This window comes from Rhinopithecus bieti, unplaced genomic scaffold (assembly GCF_001698545.2).
Source record: "Rhinopithecus bieti isolate Rb0 unplaced genomic scaffold, ASM169854v2 scaffold_61298, whole genome shotgun sequence".
In the NCBI taxonomy this organism is placed as follows: Eukaryota; Metazoa; Chordata; class Mammalia; order Primates; family Cercopithecidae; genus Rhinopithecus; species Rhinopithecus bieti.
Genome location: NW_016823727.1, coordinates 1,616,167 through 1,640,798, shown reverse-complemented (window position 1 = coordinate 1,640,798; position 24,632 = coordinate 1,616,167). Strand labels below are relative to the sequence as shown.

The 24,632-nt window shown below is 42.2% G+C and overlaps 1 pseudogene; it reads left to right on the top strand.

Moving 5' to 3' along the window:
• The window catches only part of LOC108521784 (keratin, type I cytoskeletal 19-like), an 80,943-nt pseudogene that overhangs the window by 6,685 nt on the left and 49,626 nt on the right, over window positions 1-24,632 (top strand).

The window sequence follows — 24,632 nt, the reverse complement described above, 5'->3', positions numbered from 1 at the left end:
TGTAGAGGGTTAATTTTCCTACACTACAAATATTTGAAATAACAATACAAAGATAAATGCAAATAGACTGCAAACTTTTTTTTTAAAGTCAAACCTCACTAGAAAGAGTAACATGAGTTACCATTTTTTTACCTATCAAATGGGCAAAAAAGTTTGAAATTCTTTCCAGTGTGGGAGAGTATCTAAGAAAGCAGATGCTGGTAGGAGTATAGATTGCAACATTCTTTCAAAGTAATCTGAAATCTCGTTTAAAACGTTTGTCTAATATGCAGACCCTATGATTCAGCAATTCTGCTTCTAGGAATGCGTCCTAATAAAATGAACATGGACACAAAGAAACATGTACAAGATAATCTTTCTAGTGACGCTTATAATAATAAAAGCTACTAAAACCACAAATGTCCATTCATAGTGAGCTGTGAGTAAATTATGTTATAAAATGGAATAGTATGCAGTCATCAAAACTGATACAGTTATTTTGATTTGGAAATATATTTGTTATTAAAGAAAAAGGTAGGTTATGATACTATATACTATATATCATGTGATGTCACTTTTGTTAAGTAATACATACATACACAATGAATATAAATTAAAACGTGCTAAGCAATTTATACATACCTACACACACATATACATTGAAAAAGTGTCTCTAATTCTCTTTAAAATACACCAGCAGAAACAGTATGGTATACAGGTGTATGAGTCTTAATTTATACTCTAGGGGCAGTTGCTTAGCATTTGACAGACTTTAACAAAAAAATGGTATTTCCAAAAAGAAAATGGCTATTATAAGGCTTTGGCTGCCTTTATCTTTAATAAACATCAGCTGGTTTGTTAATAAGTATAATGGATATTAGAAATGATTTTGGATGAAAATAGGTGTTCAAAATACAGTTATGCACTGCTTAACTATGTTTCAGTCAATGGAGTGCACAGAAACAATGGTGACGCTGTAAGATTATAATGGAACTGACAAATTCCCATCCCCTAGTGACTCCACAGCCGTCATAATGTTGCAACGTAATACATTACTCATGTGTTTGTGGTGTTGCTGGTGGAAACAAACCTACTATTCCATTTGTGTAAAAGTGTAGCACACACAGCTATGTACAGTACATAATGCCTGATAATAAAACAACTATGTTACCAGTGTATGTATTTACTATGCTATACCTTTTATTGTTATTTTAGAGTGTACTCCACCTATGAAAAAAAAAAAAAGGTTAAGTGTAAAACAGCTTCAGGCAGGTCCTTCAGGAGATATTCCAGAAGAAGGCATCATTACCACAGGAAATGACAGCTTCAAATGTGTTATTGCCCCTGAAGACCTCCCAGTGGGACAAGACGTGGAGGTGGAAGACAGTGAACTTGATGATCCTGACCATGTGTAGAACAATGCTTAATGTGTGTGTTCGTGTCTTAGTTTATAACAAAATATTGAAAAAGTAAAAATATAAATAGAAAAAAGCTTATAGAATAAGGATATAAGGAAACTATTTTTTGTATAGCTATCCAATATATTTGTGTCCTAAGTGTTATTATGAAAGCGTCAAAAGTTTCTTAAAATTTATTTTTAAAGTTACAGTAAGTTAAGGTTTATTATTAAAGAAAAAGTTTTAAATGAATACAGCGTAGCCTTAGTATAGTGTTTAAAGCTTACACGTGTGTGAGTGGTCACATTGACTTACCACTCACTGACTCACCCAGGGTAACTTCCAGTCCTACTAACTCCCTTCATGGTAAATGCCCTACACAGGTGTGCCATTTTTAATCTTTTATAACCCGTTGTGTTTTTACTGTACCTTTTCTGTTTAGATATGTGTAAATACACAAACACCACCATGTTACAACTGCCTACAGTATTCAGTATGGTAACACTTTGTATCGATTTTTAGCCTAGGAACAACAGGCCACAGCATAGAGTGTAGGTGTGTAGTAGGCTATGCCATCTAGGTTTGCATAAGTACACTATGATGTTTACACAATGACAAAATTGACTAATGATGCATTTCTCAGACCATATCCCTGTTGTTAAGCAATGCACGACAGCACAGTAAGGGCTCACTTCATGTTGTCGACAGGTTCTTGGAAACTGCGACTTTCAGTGAAACAACATATAGTGAAAGTGATTTTACCACAGGCTAATTGATATCAACAAGAGCTAAGTTCTTATGGCATATTTCCGATCACAAAAAAAATCACAAAACTTCTAAATAAAAACCAAAATATTTATAATATTAAACACTGAAATAAATGTGAGCTAAACATACACTTAAGTAAGGTTAATAAACACAAGGAAGATAATTATTTGCCCAGTTATTTCTGTTTCAGGGTTAAGGGTGGCTGAAGCCTGTCCCAGCAGCTCAGGCTGCAATGTTGGGACCCATCCTGGACAGGATACATCCCCTAGCAGGGTGCACTCAGACCCACCCCCCCCCCCACCCCACACACACACACACACACACACACACACACTCTCTCTTTCTCTCTCTCTCTCTCTCACTCTCTCTCTCTCACTCAGGCTGGGACCACATGCCAGTTAACCAAACATGTACATCTCTGCGATGTGGGAGGAAACTGGGGGACCTGAAGAAAACCCATGCAGATGTGGGAAGATGGGCAAACGCCACACAGACAGGGGCCCCAGCCAGGAACAGACTTTCTCATCAAGGTGATCATGAAACGATGCCAAGTGAAATGACATCAATTTAAGGACTTGCTGTATATGGATCTGCTGGAAATGCTATACAGGCCACTCTGCCTTCTTATGACGAGGGTGTGAGAATTCAGCAACTCCAGCAGCCTCCATCCCTCTAGTCTTACGTTAGGGAGGATTCTGTGGCCTGAGCTACTCTATGAAGTTAGCTCAATGCTATGGCTACAACACAGCTGCTGCACAGGCCACAGGAGGGCCTTTCATGCGAGGTGTTTTTCTAAGCGGCTGAAAGCTGGGAGCTTGGGCCTCTCCAGCACAGTTTACAGCACAGGCTGTGTGACTGCTTATTCAGACATGTTTGTCCCTGTAGCAGGATTAGTTTGAGAACTGCTCTTGCTTTCTCCTTTCACCCTCAGAGAGGTTGTCAGGTAGAGATCCGTCATCACTGGAGGCTCCTGGTATCAACCATAAATAATCTATTAGCTGTGAACCACTAAACTGGCTTAGGTCAGTTTACCGCAAAGGCTGTAGTATGCCTGAACTTCAGGAGTGATTATCTACAGATGGTGGGATTATACAATTCCAACCCCCACCCCCAACTCCCTTTGTGCTTATCTGTTGTCTAATTCTTCCTATAATAAATATGTATTTGTACGAGGTGGGCGGGACTTGAGGTCAGGAGTTCAAAACCAGCCTGGCATAGTGAAACCCTGTCTGTACTAAAAATACAAAAAAATTAGTGGAGCGAGGTGGCAGGTGCCTGTAATCACAGCTACTTGGGAGCCTGAGGCAGGAGAATCGCTTGAACCCGGGAGGTGGAGGTTGCAGTGAGATGAGATCCCACGACTGCACTCCAGCGTGGGCAAGAGAGCAAGACTCTGTCGAGAGAGAGAGAGAGAGAGAGAGAGAGAGAGAGAGAGAGATTATTTAAATAATAAATAAATAACAAGAGACTTAAGTAAACTGCACAGCCTGCACTGTCACCACCTGCTGGCAAAAACAGAGAAAGACCATTGTAGGTGAATGCTGACTGCTTAACAGCAGAGAAGGCGGCTTGCAGTTAGACTTCTCAGTTTTCAGTTGTTTTTAACTTCTAAGTGTAACATCTGGATTTTAGGGAGGGGAGAAGATCACTCCTCTTGAAGCATGTTACCTTGAAAGAGTTCCGATTTTCAAAAGCAAAATAGAGTTCTGCTGACCACAGTTTTAAGTTTGAGAGAAAATCATAGTCCCTGCTATGGATCAGTCAGATACAGTAAGTATCTAACTATGATGTCACCCCAGGCAGCAGCTTCAAATGAGAAGCCAAAGGCTGATCATGGGTTATAACAAGCATAAGTCATTTTAAAAGTCTGGTTCTTTGGATGTTTCTGATTAGGCAGTTGCCAAAACTGATACAATCAGTAAGGCCATAATCTCTCCAGTCTTATGATTTCTGCTAAATTTCTAATGGGGATCTAAGAGTCCTAGCCACAGGTTTCGGTTGTATAAGCAAAGCAAACGCGGCACAGACACAAACCGCGAGAAAGGCAGCAGTTACGACAATGTTGCAACAGGCTAACTTCTTTCCAGGCTGATGCCTGGGGCACAGGAGCCTCCCTGTGTCCAGCAGCACTTGACGTGTGGATTCCTCCACAGATGACCCACCTATCTCTCCTCTGCCAACCCCTGTTCTCCTCCTTGCCCAACCTCTGACACCACCTATCTCAGAAAATGGGGAGGCTGCTGCCCTTCAAATGCTCATCCTGCCATCTAGGAGCCGCTGCCCTCAGACGCCGTCCATCCCTGTCCTGTCTCCAATGGGAGAAGCTACCACAGAACACCCTCCCCCTGGTACCCTCTACTCCCCCAACCATCTCATTCTCCTATGACATCCCTTACACAGTGCTCACCATATCTAGAAATTATTTTCACAATCTCTTTTTTAATAAATATACTTGTAATCCCTATTTGAAATAAAGGGAAAAAAACACACAAATGCTTTTTACTTTAGGGTAGTATGCATGACACATCAGCATTTGCACTGGGGACCATCTCTCTCACACACACACACAAACGCACGCAAAAGTGGGACCAACCGCTCTCATGTTATTCACACAGGAGGTAAATAAGATTTTACTGGCAACTTTTTTTTTTTTTTTTTTTTTTTTTTTTTTTTTTTTTTTTTTCTAAGATGGAGTCTTGTTCTGTCGCCCAGGCTGGAGTGCAGTGGTGTGATCTTGGCTCACTGCAACCTCCACCTCCTGGGTTCAAGCAATTCTCCTGCCTCAGCCTCCTGAGTAGCTGGGACTACTCAGGAGGCACACACCACCACGTTTGCTGGCAACTATTAATTAATCTGTGCTGGAAGGAACCATAAAGGTCCTCTAATAGCAGTGGGCCCCAGACTTTTGGATTCTAAAGCAGGTAAAATTACCTCTCCCACACTATATGACTAAATAACGAAAAGAGAGGGAACAGCACGGAGCTGCCAACACTACATTTAGGGGCTTTTTTTCTTTTTTTTTCTGAGATGGAGTCTTGTTCTGTCGCCCAGGCTGGAGTGCAGTGGTGTGATTTTGACTCACTGCAACCTCCGCCTCCCAGGTTCAAGAGATTCTCATGCCTCAACCTCCCAAGTAGCTGGGATTACAGGCACGGACCACCATGCCCGGCTAATTTTTGTATTTTTAGTAGAGATGGGGTTTCACCATGTTGGCCAGGCTGGTCTCAAACTCCTGACCTCAAGTGATCCACCCACCTCAGCCTTCCAAAGTGCTGGGATTACAGGCATATGCCTGGCCAGATTTGGGGCAATTTTAAAATCATCATCTATTTGGGGAAAAGATACTTTAATCTCAAAAAACAACATGCTATCAGAACGACAATGAATCAGCTTAGTTTTGGGAGAAACTCACTTCATTGCATTTACTTTGTCATGGTCCTGCACTAGTTTGGGGGTGGACTTGGGAGTGCATCTTGGACTCTAGCGACCTTCTAGCTAGTTCCAAAACTTCAAACACTTCAAAAACCAAAATTTCAGTAATTCAAGAACCACCAATATGTCATAACTGTACTATTTCCTTAATATTTCTCTTAAATATACTCACATTTTTACTTTTATAGTTTTGTTTTAAAAGGAGACTTTGTGTCACTTCCATAAAAGAAAAATCAATATCATGTGTCACAAATAAAAGGTAACCTATGAATAAATGCAATAGAAACAAAACATGTTATTAAAGTTCAGTTAGATAGTGTTGCTGGCTGAGGCCTGATCTCTCTGTGTAGACCAGGGAGGCTGGCAAGTGAACAGCAGCGATTAAAGACCGTCATCAAACAATGCTTTTCTCTTTAATAACATCAGAGGGATTCAAAGTAAATTGAAAATAAAAGTACTTTCACTCAAGGTGATACAATATTATCTAGTGCTAGACTCAGGTGACATCTAAAGTCATCTCTAGTGGTTTATATCCCACTCTTAAGAGTAACACGAATCATGATACTTTGGTGCATGAATATTGCTAATTCATCCAGTCATCTGACACATTTATTGAGCATCTACTACATTCTAAGCACTGTACACAACGGAAGAAGGAATGAATAAAACAGGCATGGTATTTCTTGCAAACCTTCCATTGGTGAAACATACATTAAACAAATGGTTACACAAATTGAATTTGGGTATATTTGTGTTGTTTTACATATATGTAAACATACTGTGTGCATATATCTGATATATATATATTATATATATGTGTGTGTGTATATGCATCAATTTGGTAAGTGCTGTTGTTTGTTTTGAGATGGAGTCTCGCTCTGTTGCCCAGGCTGGAGTGCAGTGACACAGTCTTGGCTCACTGCAACCTCTGCTTCCGGGTCCAAGCGATTCTCCTGCCTCAGCTTCCTGAGTAGCTGGTACTACGGTCGTGTGCCACCATGCCCAGCTAATTCTTTGTATTTCTAGTAGAGACAGGGTTTCACCATGTTGGCCAGGTTGGTCTTGAACACCTGACCTCAAGCAATCTGCCTGTGTCGGCCTCCCAAAATGCTGGGATTATAGGTGTGAACCACCATGCCCGGCCTTACAATTTGGTAAGTGTTATAAAGGAAAAATACAAGACGTTATGGCATGGTTTCACAGTAAGACTGCCTTTAGATAAGGGGCCAGTAAAGACATATAGATAGGAGGATGTAACAATTAAACTGAAGCCTAAAGGAAAACAAGCTTTGGCATGCTGAAAGGGTGGGTGGGGGTAACCTCCACACAGAGGTAATGATGTAGAAAAGGTTTGGTTCCTTTGGGGAACTGGAAGAAAGATATGTGGTGAGAGGGCAGCAAGCAAGAGGAGGGTGGAATCAGTGGGCGGGGGCGGGATGGGGGCAGGGAGGGAAGCAGTCTCCTAACCTTTGCTTAAAGGGACCAGAAACTTTCTAGTTCTCTCTGGAAAGATCTTCCATCTTTGTATATCATCCTATAAATGTTTCCTATACTAAAGAAAAATCTGTCTCTCTGTTGTGTTCACACACTAATAAATCAGTTCAACACTTTTGCATCATGTGCAGAGAAAGTTTAATTCCTCCTCCGTGTGATAGCCTCCAAGTATCTGGAGATGGCCAAGTGTTATTCCAGAACCTTCCCTTCCAGGATGAACACCACCAAAGTTCCCATGCTCCCTGTTGTTTGTGTCCCTCTTACAAGGAAGGATGGCTGGGAGCGGTGGCTCCCACCTGTAATTCTGGCACTTTGCGAGGCCGAGGCGGGTGGATCACCTGAGGTCAGGAGTTCATGACTAGCCTGGCCAACATGGTGAAATCCCATCTCTACTAAAAATATAAAATTAGCTGGGCGTGGTGGTGGGCGCCTGTAATCCCAGCCACTTGGGAGGCTGGGGCAGGAGAATTGCTTGAACCCGGGAGACTGAGGTTGCAGCGAGCTGAGATTGCGCTATTGCACTCCAGCCTGGGCCACAAGAGCGAAATTCCATCTCAAACAACAACAACAAAAAAAACAAAAGAGGAAGGCAGATTTTCTAATGTCCATTTGCGTTATGGGACTTGAACTTCCTTCTCCACATATTCTTTGCTTCTAACTGACTTTCTGGAAAACACCCAATAAGTTATGGTCGGGCCTGAATTCCTTGAGAACTAGGAAATTCTCAAATGCATGCCATCAAAAATATTTATTTCTTCTTTCATGTCTCTTTCCTGCACCTTGGAAGGCAAATTCCATTTGTAGAGGGGAGGGAGGGGGCTACAGAACTTTTTCAAATAATGGAATGATGGCGAACATGCATCTATGCTAAACTCAAAGACATGCCCAAAGTTTGTGATAGAAAAATTAAAGATCATATTTACTATTTGAACTGATCTTCCATTTGCTTGAAGCAGGTACAGGAATGCTACATGCAGGGAAGGTGAGAATAATGCAAAATCCCCTCTCTTGACTGCTGTGGCTACAGACCCAGATTCCCTTGAAGTGAGGGCTGGGTACTGGGGTGGTGCTGTTTAAGCAGGGCACTCTGCCAGGCTTGGATCACACACCTCCTCTTTGAAACTGGCGTGGAAAAAGACACATAAGAGCTTCATGAATAATACAGCAGCCCTGACATGCTGAATGCACATTTCAGCCAAATATATGCACATTTCAGCCAAATAAATTGGTCTCTCCACATCCTCACCCTTCCCTCTTTCCTCCCTCCCTTCAGTGCTCTTTCACCACATTCGCCGGATTTCTAGGTTTTCTCACTGCCTCCTGTTGCAAAGTGAATTGTCCCAGGGAAGGAGGGCTAGCTTCCAGATTCCCTGTTGTACCTAAAGCCTTCTCCTCCTCTGCTGGCCTTCCAGCTCCGTGACTGTAGCATTGCCCATTAGGCCTTCATCAGAGGAGGCTGTGTGTGGCCCAAGGGCAGCAGGTGAAATTCAAAGCAGACAAGTTGCTTCTCCACATCAGTGATGATATGTTAGAGGTAGGCAGCCAAAGAAAATGAATATAATAAAGAAAGTCTGGTTTAAGAGTATCTGTTGCTTTTCTTGGAAAATTCTATCCTTTACTAATTAGCCTGCCCATAAGAGCTCTACTTCTGCACATAATCGGAAGAAACAATGTTCAAAAAAGTTTTCAAATATGTGTGAAACAACAATGCAAACAGCATTAAAACTCAGCAGAGTGTAGTGCCGGATGCAAGGTTTCTCTCTCATGGGAAGTGCCCCTTACGTAAAAGCAGCAGGAAACGGTGCTGGCCATAACATTACCAACTCCTGAGGGAAGAGACCACATCTGCTCATCTTTACATTCCTTCAGTGGTTGATGCAACCTACCGATGAGTTGTTCAACAAAATATGTTGCGTGAATTTGATTCTTAAGAATAACATATACAGGCACTGAAAATAGTTATCTTCTGGGTGGTAGAGGGAAGAGGCAAGGTGATTTTCATTTCTGTCTTTGCCTTTTCCACAAGTTCCTGATTTTCTCCAGTGAACATGAATATATTTAGTGAGAAAGTTATCAGTAAAAGGAGATTTTAGAATTGGAAGGGACCAGAGAAATTAGTCCAATTCTCTTAGTCCTTACATGTGGAAACTGAAGCTCAGAGAAGCAAAATGACATGTCCAAACCACATAGCTTGTTAACGAGACGGCTGAAAGAAAACTGACTGAGGCCATTCATGTTCCTTGGCCTACTGCCTTTCTTCCCCTATACATACCCTTTGCCTTTCCTGAAAGACAGTTTAGGTGAGACTCTAATGTGTTGAAAAGCCTTGGAATCCATTTAGAAAGCAAACTGTGCTATCCAGTGAGCTTATTCCCCACAGAAGACATTATCTTAGAAAATGCAAAGCATAATTTAAAAGTCATTAAGTACAACATCCTCTGCTGCTGCGACAGCAAAACGCTCAGCCACTCCTTGATGACAGATGGCCCTGTGCATTGACACACACCTCAAAACAGCCTCTGCAAGGAAGCTTAACATCCGAGAAAGGCAGAATAGTGCACGTCACAGAAAAGGGAGAGTTTGCATGTGGGTTTGTGTCTCCAGAAGTGAGAAGACTTAAGAGATATTTACTGTGGGCTCATCTTCCACCAAACTTTTATTGATGTGCGAACTTCAAACTTCTTATCATAAAAATTTCAAACATACAAAAGAGAGAAGATTAAAATGGATTCCATGTAACCAGAGTGCAGCTTCAGCTTTATCAATCATTAACTTAGGGTCATCCCCCCAGCCACTGCCTCCCTCCCTGTGGGTAATTTTGAAGTCAATCCCGAACATTATAATATTTCATCCATGAGTACTTTAACATGTATCTCTAAAAGATGAGGACCTTTGTTTAACATAAACATTCAAATGTCATAATGCCTAAAAAACTGATAATAAATCCTTGATACAGCCAAATAACCCATTTGTACTCCACTTTTCCTGATTACCTCACAAAATGTTTAAGGCCCATTTAATTTGTCAGGCACTGTGTATTATCTCAGTTAATCCTGACAATAACACTATATGGGGGCTGTAGGTAGCCTGGGGGAGCAAGACACGTGATCAGGTTAGAGATGTAGGCGGGAGCCTCACTCCCCAGACTCTAGACACACTGACTTATTTTCTTTCTCCTTAAAAAGCCAAGCTTGCTCCTACTTTAGGGCATTTTCATATGTTTTTTTTCTTCCTGGTTTTTCTGTAGCTGTGAACTCCTCAGAGATCACCCCTGACTGCCCAGTCATTCTCTATTAAAACACCCTGGCTACGTTCCTCAAAACATTTGGTACTATCTGCAATTCTCTTGTTTGTTTATCTGCTTGTCTTTCTTTCCAAAAGAATAGATGCTCCGTGACAATCAGCTCCTCCTCTGTGGAGCTGAGGCTTCAGCACCTACAGCCCTCAGCACAGACTCTGGCAATGGTAACTGCTCCACGGCTGTGTGATGCGTGGATTCACATACACCTGCAAACATAACAGGTATTTGTTGAATGAAATAATGCACACGTGAGAAAAAGAACAGCCTCGTTTCTGCTGAGCTCCACTCTTGGGTTCTCAGGCACTTGGCTGAGGCCTTTAGCCAAATTGCACTTTTATCACGTTCTATTGTCAATGGCTTTTTATAACTACAAAGGCAATATGTGTTCACTGTAGAAAATTTGGGAATCCACAACAAACGCAAATTTGAAGATTCAAAGAGCCTAGAAATAGCCACTGTTGACATTGTTTTTATGCATATATTATACAAAATTAGAGTCACGCGATTCTTATTGATTTGTGATCTACTCTTTTCATTTAACAATGTGGCATTAATATTTCATAGGCCACTGAACTGTCTTCTAAAATGCATTGTTTCAAGGCTGCATTGCATTCCACTGTACAGCTAGACAAGGTTGTCAATAACACCACATTACGGGACATTTCACTTGTTTCCTTTGCTTCTTGGCTACCATAAAAAATAGCAATAAAAATTCTTGCATGTTTATACACATTTCCATTATTAGTTTCTCCAGATAGATTCCCATAAGTGGACTTGCTTGACAAATTGAAATACAAATTAGAGCATTTGTAAAGATTGCTAAAGTGATCTCGAGAACAAGTGCCTCAATTAATACTCCCAGCATCAATGTTTAAAAATGTTCATCTCCTTTTCCCTTTACCAACAATGGATGCTAATATTTTTTAAAAATCTATAATTCTATGATCTATCTTTTAATTGGATCACAGATTTCTTGCGAGCACTTTCTTTTACTTCGGTATTACTCCTGATATGCAGCAGGCACTCATTGTGGATGGATAGATGAACTGGATGAATTTTGTCAAGGATTACCAGGAAAAACATTGAGCTACATGAACAAATGGTCTTTTTCCTGTTTCAAGAGCTCTCCTGCCTAGTTTACGTGTGCACCTGAGCACAGTCTTTCTTCCCTGCTAAACCCTGCTGAACATCCTTTTGCCTTTGGTTTGGGAATGTCGGGCGCACATCCCACCAGATCCAGCTCTCCCTCCCATTTAGCTTCAGCAGAAGAGGTAGCAGAATTACTAATTTTAGCTGACATGATGTTTACTGCTGCAAGTATCACTAATTAATGATGTAACTGCAGAATAACAAGTCCCAGATTTCCCTTAGCAAAGCAAAACTGAGAGTAAACCCTACACTGGACTACTCCACAGCATCCGAGCCTACCAACTGGAAAGAGACAATCACCAGGGGCTGAATCTGACCCAGAATTTGTGCTAGGAGAAATTTAACCCCATAATGCCATGCTAGAGAGCTGCCTGCTACCCACTCACTCCGAGTGCAGATCCCAGCTTGCCAGCCCTCAGGGAGCCCTCAGGGAATAGGACCAGGTCTTGTGTGTTGGTACAGTCCTGTGCCCAGCATGGCTTGACATATGGTAAATACCTACAAAACATCTGGTGACAGACACCAAAGAGAGGGAACAGAGGATGAAAAGATTCATGGAAGCCTGGGCGGGGAGATGGCAATGTGAGGAGTATTCTCTGATGTTCTTCGTTTTCATCCACATGGAGTAGAGCAAATGGATGCTCAGGGAAGAAACAGCTGGGGCCACACTCAGGCAGCTATATAGCTTGTAAATTCTGGGATCTGGATTTGGTCTTAAGTCAGAAACAACCCCATTCCCTTTGCCTGTTCTATGCTGCCTTCCAACACTAGAGAAAAATGTTTAACACCCTCCATCTGAGAATTTGTGTTCAATAATGTTTATTATAATCTTAAAATTAAAATGTCTTGAATAATCAACTTATATTCCAGCTATTGGGAAGAGGTTCTCACAGCAACATTTTCCCTGAAATGGCCCTTATATGCTAAAGCGGGCCCTATATGGTAAAAAAAATATGGACATGAGAACTATTGTCTGTCTACACAAATTGACAGTAAAATCATAGATTTTCTGGGCTGGAAAGACAGAGAACAAAATGAACAACAGATTCTCTAATGCATTTTTGTTTTCCAATGCATACCTTCTTTGGCTGGAGATAAAAGTTAACCATTTTAATGACATTGAATGCCAATAACAGCTTATGTGCAAATACAGCAGAAGCAGCTATATACTTCATTCATTCATTTATTTGGTATTAGGCACTATGGAAACAAAAACAGTATGTTCCTCCCCATTCTCATGAAGCTTATTGTCAGCTGTGGAGATCTACAAGCACTCTATCACAACAGCTAATAGAGGCCTATACCCACTGGGTTACAGAAGTGCTTTACCAGGATTCTCAAGGAGGTAAGAAAAGAAGAATTCAGAAAAAGTGAGATGAAACAAGAATTATGCTTGTTGAAAATATATTAATAATACTAACAGCTATCCATGTATTGAGTGGCCTACTATGAACCCAGTACTAATAACAACTCATTGATCACAGCATTTTGGGAGGTCAAGGTAGGCAGATCACCTGAGGTCAGGAGTTTGAGACCATCCTGGCCAACATGGTGAAACCACATCTCTACTAAAAATACAAAAATTAGATAGGCATGGTGGTGCACGCTGGTAGTCCCAGCTACTCAGGAGGCTGAGGTGGGACAATCACTTGAACCTGGGAGGCAGAGGGTGCAGTGAGCCGAGATTGCATCACTGCACTCCAGCCTGGGTGACAGGCAAGACCCTATTTCAAAAACAACAACAACAACAAAAATCTCACTGAGGGGGAATCTATTATCTCCATTGTACAGAGGAAGACACTGAGGCTTTGAGAGTTTAGTTTACACAGCTCATAAGGTACTAAACAAGAGAAGAACAATCTGGAGTAGAGTTGAAAACTAGCATGTAACAGTCATTGTCCCAAATGTCACCTGAGAAATAGGCACACATCTTGTATTGAGTATCTGTTGCTACATAACAAATTATCCCCCAAAATTAGTGGTCTAAAACAACAAATATCCTTTATCTCAGAGATTCTGTGGGTCAATAATTCAGAGACAGCTTAGGTAGGTTTTTCTGGCTCAGGATCACTCAGATTTGCAGTTCAGATGCCAACCAGGGCTGTGTTCATCTGAAGGCTTGACTGGGGCTGCACAGTCTACTTCCAAGATATCCCACTCACATAGCTATGGGCAGAAAGCCTCAGTTTCCTTGCCATGTGGGCCTCTCCATAGGGTTGAGTGTGAAGCCATATGGCAAGTGGCTTCCCCAAGAGCTAGTAATCTAAGAGAGGGCAAAATAGAAGCCACAATGCCTTTTACAATCTAGTCTCCAAAGTCTAACAATATCACTCCTTCAACTTTCTATTAATTAGAAATGAGTCTTCAAGTACAACCCATGTCAAGGGTAAGAGAATTAGGCTCCATCTTTCAAATGGTGGAGAATTTGTGGTCATGTGTTAAAACCATCACTCTAGCTCAGACTGGAAACTAGAATTGAGTGGGGGGATCCTATCTGGAGAAAAAGGTTTGTGTTTAAAAAGGAAGCGGGTAGCAAATAAACTCGATCTTGAGTGCTGAAAAAATAAGATCTACAAGCCAGGCAAACGAGGTTGGTTGCTCATCTACCAAGTGCATAAGTGGCATTTTGCTTGCTTGCTTGTTTGTTTGTTTGTTTAGACAGGGTCTCGCTCTGTTACCCAGGCTGGAGTACAGTGGTGCATTCCCAGCTCACTGTGGCTTTGGGCTCCTGAGCTCCAGTGATCTTCCTGCCTCAGCCTTCCAAGTAGCTAGGACTACAAGTGTGTGCCACCACACCAGCTAAGTTTTTTTTTTTTTTTTTTTAAAGATGGGGTCTCACTATGTTGCCCAGGCTGGTGTCAAACTTCTGGCATCAAGTGCTCCTCCTGCCTCAGCTCCCCGCAAAGTTCAAAGTTCTGGCATTACAGGTGTGAGGTATCACACCCAGGCATGGTGTAATACTTTTGAAGAGTTTGGTGTCTTGGTAAAATTCATAGTTTTAGGAACAGAAACATGAAGTTTAAAATACTTTTAGTTATTAATTCTTTTGTTGCTTTCCCTGCCTTTGGGCAAAAGTTCCTTTGAAAATATCAATTTACTTATTAGATATGCCTTGAGAAAGGGGTTTGGGCTACAAAGATAGGTGGGAATTAGAATCTCTGGTGGACCAGAGGAGCGGAGGTGGTTACCGGGATCAAAGGGAGGGAGTGCAGAGGGGAGAAAAGGAAGAGCAGGGTCTCCTAAGTAAGCTGCTTGCACCAGAAATTCTCCTTCAGGGCTCTCCTTGGCATGTCCCAGACTTCTGAACACCCTGTTCTCTGCTCAAAAGAGGAAGGCTCTTCCTTTTCAGAGCCTAGAGAAACTAGATAAAATGAATGTCCTAGCATAGAAAGCTGAATGTCAAAAAAATCAATTTACACGACCTTACCGATGCAAAATACAAACCATGAAATGGTCTTAACATATTGAAGACAGAATTTGCACTGTAGAGAAAAAGACAGACAGCAAAGCCCAGAGCCAGCTCAGCATCGCCGCTGAATGGAAAGCTCTGCGGTGGGGCCTGGAATGAAACCCTAGCGCCATCTATAAGCAGCTGTGACGCCTTGGGAAAATTCATCTTTCTCAGGTGTGGTTTCCTTTGTGTAAAGACAGGGGTACTAGTAATTTCTTACAAGGCTGAGAGGGTTTAATGAGAAACGTAAGAGCTCAATGAATGTCAACCATCATTAATGCATAACAAGGACTAAGACATGAAGTTAGCCGTTAGGAGTAAAATTAGAGAACGTGTGTTCATTTTCTGCATCTCAATTTATGGTTTTATCTTGAACACTGTTCAGAAAGCAAATGGTAAATCACTGTACCTCCTCTCCTTCCCTCAACTTCCCTAACTTCCCATCCCTTCGCTCTCTGGGGCAAGGGGAGGGACCCCGACACTCAGATCAGGCACGGAGAAGCACAGAGAGCTGTTGTTCTCCGAATACCAGCAGCATTTCAGAGGTGGTAAGTCCCGGGAAGGAGCCATGGCAGTGGCTTCCCATGGCTCCTGCATTTCGTCTTTCTGAAACCACGTGTGTGTGTGTGTGTGTGCGCGCGTGTGTGTGTGTATGTGTGTGTGTGTGTGTGTGTGCATGCGCACACGCATAGCAATAGCCCTATTCAACAGCAGCTTTTCCAAATCCCAGAAATTAGGCACAGGGGAGCCACTGGGGGACTCCTAGGAATTCTAGGGGAAGGGACCCCAGGAGAGGTGTAAAGGTTGGTAAGGACCCTCTCTGGAGTGAAGGGTGGGAAAATCATCACCACCTGGCTTTTATCTCCTAATCAAGCCTCACGTCTCAAACCACAGAGCAATGTAAGCTCACGACCAGCAAGGCTGTGGTTGTTTCCAGCAGCACAGTTCTCAGGCCTTTAAGAACAGGAAAACCAATATGCATTAGAAGGTACATAAGAAGGTACCTGAAAGACACCGATGAAAGAATAATCGTCATTTGTCATATTACATGGCCAAACGCCAGTAGATTAGATAGACGATTGCTGTGGTCCCTCATACCCATTTTCCAACAGGGAGCTATTGCCCAAGCTTGGTCAGAACCCTGCAGTCAGAAACAGGCTAAAGTTCCCTTTCCAGATCTAGTCCTGTAGCATCCCATCAGGGAAATACTTCCTGATGCTCCTGAATACCCTGCCAGCCAAACAGATACCTTTAGGCCCACACAGCCTTACCCATTGAATAACTGAAGCACTTTTCTAAAAGCTGGCAAGCCCAGTTTTATTAAGAGTCCAAATATAAAACCTTCATCAACTATTCATGCCTCTCAGGGGCTTAACTGGGACCTTTCAGAGAGCAGTGTGAGAGACTCAGTACTTAGTTACAAACCCTGCCTAGGAAATCAATTTATTCTGGATTCTTGGAGAAAGAATAGAGCATGTTGCTATTTACTTTTAATAACAAATCCCCTTGGCGTCTTAAGCCCATCTCTTAGTCAAAGAGAATTATTATTCATCATTACAGGGTGAGGTCTGACCTTAAAACCTGCCTCCACTGGACACATTCCTAGATAAATACATGTGGGGGAACCTCAGATGGACCCTCCGTGGAGTCAGGAGAGACACCACCATGCACCCATTAGGCTTCTGTGAGTGATTCAAGGCCGTCAACTTCTGGCCCTTGCCAAGCAGCTGGAATTGTTTTTAAGTTCTCGCTGTGCAATACTTAGCCTCAATAACCAACGCCACCACTCAGTGAGCCTTATTATGTGCTAGGCACTGCTCTAAGTCCTTATGGGTATCATCTCTTTAGTTTTTCACCACTACCCTGAGGGGCGGGTTCTATTATCACCCCCATGTTTTACAAATGCAGAAACTGAGATACAAGGGGATGGATAAGGAAGCTGCCCAAGGTCCCACAGCTAAAAAGTAGAAGAGCTGGGATCCAAACCCACAGTCTGGCCCCAGAGGCTGTATACTTGCTGCTGTGTTATTCAAACCTGCTTGCTGTACAGGTTTCAGGGTTTCTTTGTGCCATTTAACGATGAAGCCCCTCTCTCCTTTGGCATCTTAGCAAAACACTGGTTTGGCATTAGATGGTAGCCATCTAATACTTCCTCAGTGGCCATGCCTTAGCTGTTTCGACACTGGAAAGGACTGCTGCTGCATGATTTTTGTTTGTTTTTACTTAATGTTGACTCTTTCAGCTTTCTTACCCTAAATGGTATTCTAGTGATGATCAAAGCTTCATTTTCCTTAAGAAGCAGAATAAAATAGTAGAACATAGATTCTGAAGACAAAGGGAAGCCCTTCTACTACTTCAAGATGAGTGACCTTGGGCAAGAGAGTTAACATCTCTGAGTCTTAGCCTCCTTGCTCATGATATGTAGGTGGCCCCATTTACCTTTTAATATTATTATGAGAAAGAAAAGATACAAAGTATATAAAGTATATAAACCACCTGTTATATGCAATAAAGAGTAACTCCCTGAGGTTCTTTCCTGTTCTAAAAGTCTGTAACTAGCTTTACTGTTTGGGTGATTACATATCCTCAAGGAAGAAAAGGTTCGGGTTTACAGGCTTGTTTCCATCGAAAGCATGTCTCTCGGGTGTAGAAAATCAACAGTTACTGACATCTACCAGTTCTGCAGTCTCATGCTAAATCCAAGGGATTTACATTCCAGGGAGCAATCAGATGCACGTGCCGGGGAAGATAACCAATGATTTCACAGGCAATGACAGAGCAGGAAACCAGCACTGAGCAGGAAACTAACAGAAGGAGAAGATCCTTCCCCTGGGGCCCTGTGTGAGTTCAGATACGAGAAATTTTCAGGAAACAGCAGATTGGCACAGGCAGAGAAGATGAGGGGGAAAAGTCCAGGAAGGGCAGAGTAGAAAGGAGGGAAGAAGGAAGAGAGAGAGAGAGGATAGAACGGAAAAGAGCAAAAGAAAGAGAGAGAGCAGCACACACAAGCACTAAGGTCTGGAATGTAAAGATGGAAGATCACAAGATGTACCCAGTCAACAGTAAGACAGCTGGCCGGGCAGGAAGTCAGGATTAAATAATCAATTGATGGTATACACATTGTTGCATTTTGCTTTACCACTTACCAAGTGCTTTACATGTGTAATCCTACTTAATGCTTACAAAGGCCACGTTAAACCTATACTATTCCCATTTTCAGTTTGAGGAAACACTCAGACTCAGATTCACATGATTTCCACAACTGATTCTCAAAATTCTGAGAGGTGAGTAGGGCAAGCATTATTTCTATTTCAAAAAAAAAAAAAAAAAAGGTCAGTTAGGCTCAGAGACCCAATGATCCATCTCAGGGCTCTCAATGCTAAAGATGCCAACACCCTTTTTTTTTTTTTTTTTTTTTTTGAAGATACTGTCTTGCTCCCTGTCCCCAGGCTGGAGTGCAGCGGCATGATCTCACTCACTGCAACCTCACCTCCTGGCAAGCATTTTGTCCTAGGACGTCTCAGCTCCTGAGTAGCTGGGATTACGGCCACCCGCCACCACACCCAGCAAATTTTGTACTTTTAGCAAGGAGATGGAGTTTCATCATGTTTGCCCAGGCCCTAGTCTCAAACCCTAACCTCAAGTGATCCACCGCCTTGACTAACCTCAAGTGATCCACGCGGGATTATAGGCGTAGCCGCCATGGCCCACCCAGCACCCTCTTTTTATAAGTAAATTTATAATGCCATCATTATATCTTGAAATAAAAAAACTCAAAAAAATATAATCAACCATATGGTGACAAACCAAAATTGCCCCCACAAAATTTAAGCACCCCCCCAGGGATAGGTGCTTCAGGTTAAAAAAATAATTCAAAGGCAAAGGTAGGACCAGCCCTCAAACCTTGGTGGTCCTGACTTCCAAACAAGGGCTCATTGAAAGTGGGTGGGCTGAGATTGGAGGACACAGACCAGCGAGCCAAGACAGAGGAGGCTGGACATCACAGGTCAGCCTTCAGCCTCTTTCCTCTACACCGCTGACACAGGATTCGAGAAAATATGCGCATTTACATCACAATCACTCAACAGCCTCAGCTCTTTATCTCTAACCGAACTCATCTTGCTGAAATCCGAAAAAGCCTGTCTTAGTTCTCACCTCGCTCCTCCGCGCTCACTACCGCTCTCCATGTGCCGCTCCTCGATCGCAAACAAAACACACGGCCTGACCGCACACCTCCACCTCTCTCACAGCCACTCAAATTAACTCATTAGTACAAAACAAAACCATCACGCGACACAAGACTTTGTTTTAAAAGTCTGTGTAGCCGGCGGCCGCGCGCTCGGCTCACACGCTCTCAACCCCGCACTTTGCGCGCGCCCCGAGACGCGCGCGCTCCAGCTCAGCGAATCGAGCGACCCATCCCTGCGCTAACACGGTGAACCCGTTCTACTAACAAACTACAAAAAACTAGCGGGCCGACGTGGCGGCACCTGTAAGTCCCAGCTACCCGGGACGGCTGAGGCGGAGAATGGCGTGAACCTGGGAGCGGAGCTTCGCAGCTCGACGCTCGCCGATCCCCGGCCACAGCACTCCAGCCTGGGGACACAGCGACGCACTCCCCGTCTCAAAAAAAAAAAAAAAAAAAGGTCGTGTAAGGCCCTGGATTCGATTTATCTTCCGCCTGCTCCCCTAACCACTTGACAGGACTGATGGCTCTGATCAACCTCCGCCACACAAAAACCAGAAAACATCAGACGCCGGGCGCTTTTCCGGGCAGCTTCGCGGCTGACAAACTGATCACAGATTCCAGCATAACCAAAACAAAAACGCAACCACGCAAACATCTTCGTTCTGAGTTAATTTATGTTATTTTAATGAATGTTAGCATGCTTGCAAACTTATGTCATGATCAATCAAACAGGAGGCAGGACGTCCTCTCTCAGTTGGCTGCGCCACATTCTTTTTAGCAGACATTAGATAATAACAAAACCTACTGGCTGGGCACGTGCTCACACCCTGTAATCCCTGACACTTTGGAGGCAAGGCGTGGATCGTGAGGTCAGGAGTTCGAGACCAGCCTGACCAACATGGGAAACCCCCGCTCTCTACTAAAAATACAAAATAGCTGGGTGTGGTAGTGCAACGCCTGTAATCCCAGCTACTCAGGAACTGAGCACGAAGATCACTTCCAACCCCCGCCCGAGGTGGAGGTTGTGGTGAGCCAAGATCACGCCACTCGCACTCAAGCCCTCGGGCAACAGAGCAAGACTCTCCTCAACAAACTTCTAAAAAAGTACCAATCCGCCGCAACTCGCTCGCCGCCTCCTCCCTCAAAGTTCCACCTAAGTGGAATTATACCCCTTCATGAATGACTACAAAGCACCTACACAGTGCCACGCACTATGAGCAAGTTTAATGACGTCCCTGGTCCCTCCCTCCAGGATCCACAACCTGGGTGAGAAAAATGTGCCAGATACTCAGGCATAAGGCCCTGAGTGAGCGGCAAACAAAAGGCAAGTGAGAGCAAAAGTCCAAAAATTAAATCCAATCTAGCATTTTTGGGAAGCGAGAACAAGGGAGATCACTTGCACCATCAGCGCATTCGCGACCAGCCCTGCCAACATGGGTGAACCTCTGTCTCTAGAAAAAACTATATAATATACTACCCGAAAAACTTCGCCAGCACAGTGGTGGGTGCCGTAATCCCCCAGCTACTCGGGAGGGTGAGGCAGGAGAATCTCTTTTTTTTTTTTTTTTTTTATATTATACTTTAAGTCTAGGGTTACAATGTGCATAACGTGCAGTTTGTTACAATATGTATCTTTATGCCATGTTGGTGGTGCTGCACCCATCAACCGTCCACACCATCAATTCATCATTATATATCATGTATAACTCCAATGCAACCCTCCCTCCTCCTCCCCATAATAGGCCCAGTGCGTGATGTTCCCCTTCCCGAGTCCAAGTGATCCTCATTGTCAGTTCCCACCTATGAGTGAGAACATGCGGTGTTGGTTTTCTGTTCTTGTGATAGTTTTGCTAAGAATGATGTTTCAGCTGCATCCATGCTCCTACAAAGCAAAGGATGCAAACTCATCCTTTTTTATGGCTGCATAGTATTAGGAGAATCTCTTGAATCTGGGAGACAGAGGTTGCAGGAGCCGAGATTGCACCACTGCACTCCAGCCTGGGCTACAAGGTGAGACTCCATCTCAAAAATATATATATATATTTAAAAAATCAATTAATGTTTGGCTATGTGGTAACCAAAGCCAGGAATAGGGGGCATACATAAAATCCACTGAAACCACAGATTTAAATTAATTTAAGGTAAACCCTTTTCAGAATATTAACAGGTCGATCTCTCTCAATTAGCCTTCAACCACACCTTCCAACAAGACTAAGACTGACTTACTAGGCAGGAGGAAGAGGGATTGCTGGTTTATCCAAGGTCAGCTGAATAGCAAGACCAAACACCAAGACTCCTATGCCAAGGGAAAGAAGACCTAAATAGCTTTAAGGTTTGTTAAAGTCTTCTGATGCAGAGTCCACCTGCACTAATACTGTCCTCGTTTTGAAAGAAGACATGCCACATTTTTAGGAAATGAATAAATATTGCCAAAATGTGTTTTATTTCTTATAAACTGGGGAAACGATTTTCCCCTGTTTTTTCCCTGTATTTTCAATGACAAATTCCCTAATTTCTTCTCCAAAAAGACTATGGTGTCCTATTTCATGGAGGGTAAAAAAGACTATTTTGATGACACGACATCCACAAGGTGAGCTTGTGGAATGTGCGATAATGCCGCTAAAATTTTTCCTTTCCAAACAGATTTATCAAGATGTAATTTACATACTGTCAAGTGCATCCATTTAAGTACACGATTCAATGGTTTATATAGATTTAGTATATTGCAACCATTACTATAATTTTGGAACATTTTCATCATCCTCTAACAAAACTTTTTATTTATTAGCAGTCACTCCCATTTTCTCCTACCACCTGTCCCCTTCTCCTACCCTAAGGAAATACTAATATACTTTTTGTCTTTATAGATCTGCCTCTGCTCAACATTTTATATAAACAGAACTATATAACATGTGGTCCTTTGTGACTGGCTTCTTTCACTTAGCGTATTTTTGAGGGTCATCCACATTATAGAATGTATCAGTACTTCATTCTATTTGTTGCTGAATAATATTTCATTACAGGGATATACCATATTTTGTTTATCATTTATCAGTTGAGAAAAATTGCAATTGTTTCCACTTTTTTTGGCTAATATGAATAGTGTTGCTATAAACATTTGTATACAAGTTTTGTGTCTATATATGTTTTCATTTATTTGGGGTATATTATACCCAGGAATGGAACTGCTGAGTCATACAGTAACTTTATGATTAGTTGATTTTTTTAGAGACAGGATGTTGCTATGTTGCCTAGGCTGGCCTAGAACTCCTGGGCTCAAGAGTTCCTCCTATCTCAGCTTCCCAGGTAGCTGGGATGACAGGTGCACATCACGGTGTCCAGCCATGTTTAGCATTTTGAGGAAGTGCTAAACTGTTTTCCAAAGTGGCTGCACCATTTTACCTTGCCACTAACAGTGTATGAGGGTTTCAATTTCTCCATATCCTCATCAACACTTGTTATTGTCCATTTTTTTATTACAGCCATTCTAGTGGGTATCAAGTGGTATCTTGGTGTCATTTTGATTTGAATGTCCATAAGGACTAATAATGTTGAGCATCTTTTCATGCGCTTACCAGCCTTTGTATATCTTCTTCAGAGAAATGTCTATTCAGATCCTTTGCCCATTTTTAAACTGAGCTGTCTTTATTGTTGAGTTGTAAGTGCTCTTCATATATTCTAGATACAAGTCATTTATCAGATACATGATTTGCAAATATTCCTTCCCAATGTATGAGTTGTCTTTTCACTTTCTTGACGATGTCTTTTGAACCACACGTTTTTTATTTTGAAAATGTGAAAGGTTTTGAAACTACGTCTTAGTATATATCTTACAGGGGCCTATTTGTACACCCATGTTCATAGCAGTATTATTCACAACTGTCAAAAGAGGACGCAACCAAAGTGTTCATCAACAGATGAATGGGTAGACAAATGTGATATGTATATATAATAGAATATTATTCAGCCTCAAAAAAGGAGATTCTGACACATCCTACAGTGTGGATGAACCTTGAGGACACTATGCTAAGTGAAATAAGCCAATCACAAAAAGACAAGTATCATACAGTTCCACTTATGAGATCACTAGGGTAGTCAAATTCATATAGACAGAAAGTAGAATGATGGTTGTAAGAAAATTAGAAGGGGTAAATGGAAAGTTATTGTTTAATGGGTACAGAGTTTCTATTTGAGAAGAAAAAAAGAGATGAAAAGATGAAAGGAGATTGACAGCAGTGATGGTTGCACAACAATGTGATTGTAATAAATGCCACTGAACTGTACACTGAAAACAGTTAAAATAATTAACAACAAACAGATGAGGGACTGGGTGCGATGGCTCGTGCCTGTAATCCCAGCACTTTGGGAGGCTGAGGCAGGAGGATCACCTAAGGTCAGGAGTTCAAGACCACCCTTGCCAACATGGTGAAACCCCATCTCTACTAAAAATTCAAAAAAATTAGCCGGGTGTGGTGGCAGGTGCCTGTAATCCCTGTTACTCAGGAGGCTGAGACAGGAGAATCGTTTGAACCCAGGAGGTGGAGGTTGCAGTGAGCCGAGATTGCGCCACTGCACTCCAGCCTGGGCGACACAGCAAGACTCCATCTCAAAAAAAAGTAAATAAATAAAATAAACAGATGAGGGCAGTAGCTAGTTCCCAGTCCTCAGGTTTTAGCTTATCATTTTGCTTTTTCCTGCTAACTTCTATGCCAATATGTAAAATAAGCCAAAAGCACAAAAAGTAAAAGGTTCAACTAATCCAAAAACAAGCAGCCTATAAAGTTCAATGAAACAGCAAAATGGAAAATAAATTCCTTCTGCTGACTCCCATATTTGTAAAAGGTCCATACTACATGAAGAACAATGCTGAGGGTGGGGATTCAGAAACGCCTAAGATAAGGACTCTGTGCCCTAAAGGAATTTTCAGACCAGGAATATATTTTCAATCCCGTGAATGGCACTCAATCTAATTCAACCTGCAAGCTTTTTAAATGGGAATCTTTTAAAGACTGGATTGAACAACACTGCAATCAGAGTTAGACTACATCTAGGGAAGCTCTTGTTTCTTCTTCTTCCCTCCTCTGACATAGCAGCATATCTTTCAACTCTGAAAAGTTAAAGCTCTTACTCATCTGTTCAATATAAAAGGAGGATGATTATGCAATTTGGAATCCAGAGAGTCATTTTTCTGAATGAGTTCATGCATATGCTTATTTACAACTATTTCATTTTTTCCTGAATGCATGTAAAAGATCACTGCAGCTTAACAGTATGCAAATCTATTCATACTGTGAAATCATAACAGCAGCACCAGCCTTCTGAGAACTAAGAGGAAATGCCACATATGACCAAAGACTAAATTACCTACCAAATCAAGCCTTTGAAAAGCACAGACACATTTACTATGGAATAAGAATATGCAAGAATAAGGAAAAGTTCTAGCAGAGGGATTAGTTAGAATAATACAAGCCA